The 5,665-nt window shown below is 39.4% G+C and overlaps 1 long non-coding RNA gene across 1 annotated transcript in view; it reads left to right on the top strand.

The window, feature by feature from the left end:
* The first annotated feature begins 2,590 nt into the window (after window positions 1-2,590).
* The window catches only part of LOC108515006 (uncharacterized), a 30,165-nt gene continuing 27,090 nt past the window's right edge, over window positions 2,591-5,665 (top strand). The window contains exons 1-2 of the long non-coding RNA XR_001881405.1: window positions 2,591-2,955; window positions 3,731-3,919. This is a non-coding gene — a long non-coding RNA (uncharacterized LOC108515006). The remainder of the gene's footprint in view (window positions 2,956-3,730; window positions 3,920-5,665) is intronic.

Raw genomic sequence — 5,665 nt, 5'->3', positions numbered from 1 at the left:
TTCATTTCTACCTCTGTGTTCTTCATGCTCTCTGAGTACCTGAAAAGAACATGTATTCTGCTTTTGTTGGGTAGAATGTTCTATCAGTGATGATTAGAGCCGGTTAATTGATAATATTTTTTATTTCTTCTAGTTCTTTGTTCTAATTGTTCCATCACTTGTTGAGATAAGGGTGTTTCTATTATCAAATGTGATTGTGGGCTTGTCTGTTATTGCCAGGTGAAGGTAGAAGTCCAGGTTGTCCATTCAGCTTCCATTGACACCCAGGGTAGGGGAAAGTTCCTCATTAATGCTGGGCAAGGGTGGGACTTCCAGCTCCCCATGTGGCCTCCACTGATACTGTGATGGGGATAGCTTGAGTACTGATGGACAATGGTGAAATTCCTGACTCTCCACCAGGCCTCCTCTGATAGCATTCTTGGGGGAGACATAGGGGTGCTTTGTTACTTCCGGTAGGAGTGGAAGTCCAGGCTTCCCATAATGTTTCCACTGATATCATCAGAGGGGAGCCTCATCAGAGTGAGGATAAAAGTTCTACCTCCCTTCTTGGACTCCTCTGACACCATCGTTGCAGAGATATTGGGGTTCCTTGCTGCAGCCTCAGTGGGGTAGAAGTTTAGGCTCCTTACTTGGTCTTTCATAGGTGGGGGAAGAACCTTCATACTTTCTTTGGTGATTGGATGGAATAAAGCAGTTATGGCTAAAAGTTTTCAGCCTTGCTAAATTTTCCCTTTCCCTGTCCTTTCGCTACAGAGAGCAGGTTTTGGGGAGACTTTTTTTGTCTATGCCCAATTAATATTTCTGGGTTGCTGGATTCTTCAATTCAAAGCCTAGGATATACAAGGCAAAAAGGAAACCCAGGGAATTCGCCACTATTCCTCAAGTCTTGAGAGTCTAGTCAGACTTCTACTCTCCATCTTTCGTAGTCTTCTTGTATTTATTTTATATTAATGTCCAGGGTTTTTAGTTGTAGTTAGGAGAAAAAATAGGGAAAATATATCTACTCCATCTTCCCAGGAGTGGAAGTCTTGATCCACTTTTAAAAGCCCTTTAGGGAAAGAAAGCTAATTAATTACAAATCAAACATGAACAAACAAAAGACCAAATCAAACCAAACTAAGATAAAACAAACAAAAAACCTTTATGGCATTGAATAGAACTTTTCTTGGTGCAACTTCTTCATTCAAGAGTTGAGATGTTGTTGTTTTCATTCTGTTTTCGGTACAACATATGCAACAATAATATGTAGGGGAAAGACAATGGGCTAAGGAAGTAGATAAACGTGGGCTCAATACTCCCTGCCAATGCTAGACGATTAGATACCAACTGCCTTCTCAACATTTGTACTTGAATGTCTAGTAGGTACAATCTCAATTTTATCATAAATAAACAGAACTCTTGCTCCCTCCATTTTCTGTCCTGAAACTTCTTCCTCACAAGCTTTTTCTAGTTTGTTAAATGGCACCAACAATTATTCCAAATCAGGTACTACAGCCACTCCACTATATCTTCAGAAAAGCTCTGTCCACTGTACCTTCCAGATATACCCTGAATCTGACCACATCTTACCATCACCCTAGTTCAAAAACCTTTAGTGTCGCAATAATCTTCTAACTCCTCTCCTGTCTCAGCTCTTGCTTCCCTTCAGTTTATTTTCCTCATGATTGCAAGAGGATGTTTAAAAAAATAAATTAGGAAACACTTCCCTGCTTACAATTCTTCAATTGCTTTTTATATAAATGAGAATAAATCAAAATGCCTAACTTTACAAGGCCTGAGTGATTTGATTCCTTGCTTACTTTTCTAATATCTCCTTCTACCTTCACCTTTGTTCATCTTGCTGCAGACTCCCCATTGCTTGTGCATACCAAGTTAGCTCCCCTTTGTCTGGAACACTCTTCCAGGATGGATGCCTCATTGTTGTAGTTTAGGTCTTAATTCAGATATTTGTCCTTTTAAAGAGGCCTCTGTGACCACCCTAGCTTAATACAGCACCCTTTCTCCAGTCCCTTCTATCATAATTACCCTACTGTGACTTTTTCATTGCATTTATTAATATCTGAGATAATCTTATTTGTTTACATGTTTATTTTTGTTCTCCCCCCGCAGCACAATGTAAGTTCTTTGAAGAATAGACGCTATCTATTTATGCTCACTGTTGTATTCTTAGCCCCTGTGATCTTACTGGTATACACAGTAGGTGCTCACAGAATACTGACTTATTAATTTCAGGGGTTTCTGGGAGTATTACATTTGTTAGTTAATTCATAGTTAGGCAATATACAAAATTTGCCAGAATCCCTTTCTACTTTATAATGGAGTAGTTTGTCTAGGTTTCAATTCCAGTTCCATCATGTTTAGCTGGTTAAAAATCTCTTTGATGAGCTTCCTTATCTGTAAAATACGGCACCTAATAGTGCCTCCTTCATAGGATGGGTAAGGGTTAAATGAGTTAGTGCATGTCAAGTGTCTTGAATGCTTGGAACAGTGCCAGGCCTGTAATAAGTATTTGCTGCTTTATTATTAGTACTAAATGTAGGCTATGTTTCATTAAAGGGCACCTTCATTTTAAAAGTTTTCAATGAGAACACTGGAAAAGCAAATGGATCTGAAGAAAAGATGCTTCAGGAATTCCCTGACCCTGGTCAAAACATTGGAAACTACTGTATTTATTTCCTTTTTAATCGATGACAGACTTTGCTCAGGAAGCAGTTAAAACACATAATCTCTTGCCTACTGAGAGAGAAAGGAAAGAAGATTGAATTAATTAGTCCAGACTTCCCACTGAGGGGTTACTGATGAGCAACTTAAAACCTTGGAAGAGCCTATAGGACATCAGCATCCTCCCTTTACAGCATTTGTCCAACGGTGAAAGATTCTGATGTTATCTTCAACAGTTAGACAAACAGCCAGCAAGGCCAGTGGCAGCCTCACCAATGAGCCAGGAGTTGGAAAGTAAGCAACACCCAAATTCCTACCACCTCTTTCTAAACTGTTGAGCACCTACCATACTTCATAACTTCACACACATTGTCATTTTATCCCTATACCACTGTATGAGTAAGATGGTACTCTCATTTCCCAGAGAAAACCATGGTACAACATTTAAGGATCTGTCCCAAAGTTCTATGGCTAATCAGTGGCAAAGCTGCGATTATCCAGCCCTTCAACAAATATTTATAGATGATCTTTTATGTGCCAGGACTAGAGATAGCAGTGAACCAATCATGTAAGATTCCTGCCTTTCAGGAATTTACATTTAATAGGAATGGGATCCATGTTTTAGAGCCTATGCTGAAAACACCTCAAATTTTCCCAAATGACAACCTATGGGAGATGAAATGGGAAACTGACAGAAATATATTGGAGCAGTTAACGGCAACCATAGCAGCCACAAATATTTATTGAACACTTCCTAGGTACGCATTTTGTAGGCCCTAGTGACAACTGAGAAGGAAATAGACACAACCCCTGTGCTCATAGAACTTTCCAAAAATGTTGGCAAACTTCATTGCTTTACAAGGCCAGGCAGGTAATGTAAAGGATTAAAATGGCTACACACTGTATTCTTTCAACACAGATATGCTTTGTTTATTAAACGACTACACATACTGTCTGCTTTGTCAAATAAATATGCTTTTGTTCTTAAAATGCAAGGCTTTTCTTGGTCTATCTTTTGTTTTCCTAATTTTGTTGGACACATTCCATCTCATTTTCCTCTTTACTACAGGTAAAACAGCGCACACATATGGTGATGAAAGGCAGCTGACACTTGGCCTCAGCCTCATAGAGTAAGAGAGAGATAATGGCTTTGTGACAAACTGGAGAGGCTGCTGCTCCTTCTGAGGTGGTGCAGTTGGTACCCAATCCAGATGGTTTTACCATCCAGGACTGGGAGATTTGTGTTGCCAGAGCAAATGTAAGTCATAAGTGAATGGTGAGTTGGTTAATTTGAGTTCTCTCAGAACAGGTAAACCTAAGACAAAAAGAAGGAGAAAATCTGAGCAGGTGGGTGTTTACAGGCAGGAATTATCTGAGCATGTTCTCTTTCCCTGGAGTCCTCCAAAGATGGCTCTGGGAAACTATTCATACCTTATAATCTAGATTTTCTAGTCCATGTTATTCACTAGGTGTGTTTTCCTTCTGTTATCCCTGTTCCTCTAGAAAAGCTTCCAGGGGGGAGCTAAGAGATAACTCAATGCCCACACCAAAGGACTAAAGGGAGAAGCTGAGGGTCCAATGTCAGGATGGTGAATTTTGGGAGACTTGAGTTAGTGCTATAGTTCTAGCCACCTCACCTCATGTGGGGACTCTTACTTTATTGCTAATTTGGGAGATGTGGGTTTATTTATTTATTATTGATTGATTGACAGCCAGGCTGGAGTGCAGTGGCACAGTCATGGCTCACTGCAGCCTTGAAATCTTAGGCTCAGGTAATCCTCCCACCTCAGCCTCCCCAGTAGCTGGGACTCAAGGCTCACACCACCACACCTGGGCAATGACCACACCTGGGCAATGAAACACTTTTTTTTTTTTTTTTTTTTTTTTTTTTTTTATGTGGAGAAGGTATCTTGCCAGGTTGCCAAGGCTGGTCATGAACTCCTGGGTTTAAGTGATCCTTCTGTTTCAGCCTCCCAAAGTGCTGAGATTACAGGCATGAGCCACTGGACCTGGCAGATGTGGATTTATTTTCAAGGGAGCCTGTAGGCTTATTTCAAACAAAAGTAGGAAGTTTTAAAGCAGGCAATTAAGAAAAAGTGGTGTGAAATAGAAAAATCTTGATTCTCCCATCCACATTCACTTGGGTACGCCCACATGCAGTAAAAGATTCCTGAAGGTACAAGTCTTTCAGATTCAATGTAGTTGCACTGGAACAAATTCCTAGAACTATGGTTTTTCGTGTGTTGTGTTAATGATGATTCTCATAACACTAATAATTTTATATACTTTCACATTTATAATAAATGTTGTCTCATGGGATTCTCAGAATATACTCTGAAATAGGTATTACTATTTCATTTTGTAGGTGAAGAAGCTGGTATTCAAAATAGTTTAGTGATTTGTTCAATGTCACATGATTAGATAGTGTCAAAGTTCCATATGAGCCCAGATTTATGACTTTAGATCTTTCTGCTATATACCACTATCTTTGCTAGTGTCTGGAAGCCAATTATAAAGATTATCCTTCATGTGATCCACACCACAGTGAATGTTTGGTTCTCTGTGCATTTATATGCTGTTGTGATCTGAATTACCAAACGATTAATAACTGGATTCTCGACCATTACAGGTGGAAACAGACAGTTGTTTAAAGTACAAAATCATGAACGTGTTTTCCACCAGATCTTCCTCTCTTCCCAGCCTCACCCACAATCCAAACAGAAATTTACCTGTTGTATGTAGATACTCATACAATAAGAATTCCTATGATATCTTTCCATGAGGAAAGATAAAATGAGGACTTTATTGAATGCATTAAAGTGGTGCACTTGAGATGATATATTTTTAGAAGACACTGCTTTGAATAAGATAAATTAGTGGCCACAAAATCTTTCAAAAGCAAGCCTTAATTAACTTTGTAAGTCTAAGCAATGTAAGCCAATTGGGCCAATAATAATTAGATCCTTATTTCCTTCCTTCCTTCCTTCCTCCCTTCCCTCCCTCC

The sequence above is a fragment of the Rhinopithecus bieti genome, unplaced genomic scaffold (assembly GCF_001698545.2).
Source record: "Rhinopithecus bieti isolate Rb0 unplaced genomic scaffold, ASM169854v2 scaffold_33903, whole genome shotgun sequence".
Classification (NCBI taxonomy): domain Eukaryota; kingdom Metazoa; phylum Chordata; class Mammalia; order Primates; family Cercopithecidae; genus Rhinopithecus; species Rhinopithecus bieti.
The sequence above is the reverse complement of the archived record's forward strand: the minus strand, read 5'-3'. Positions and strand labels throughout refer to the sequence as shown.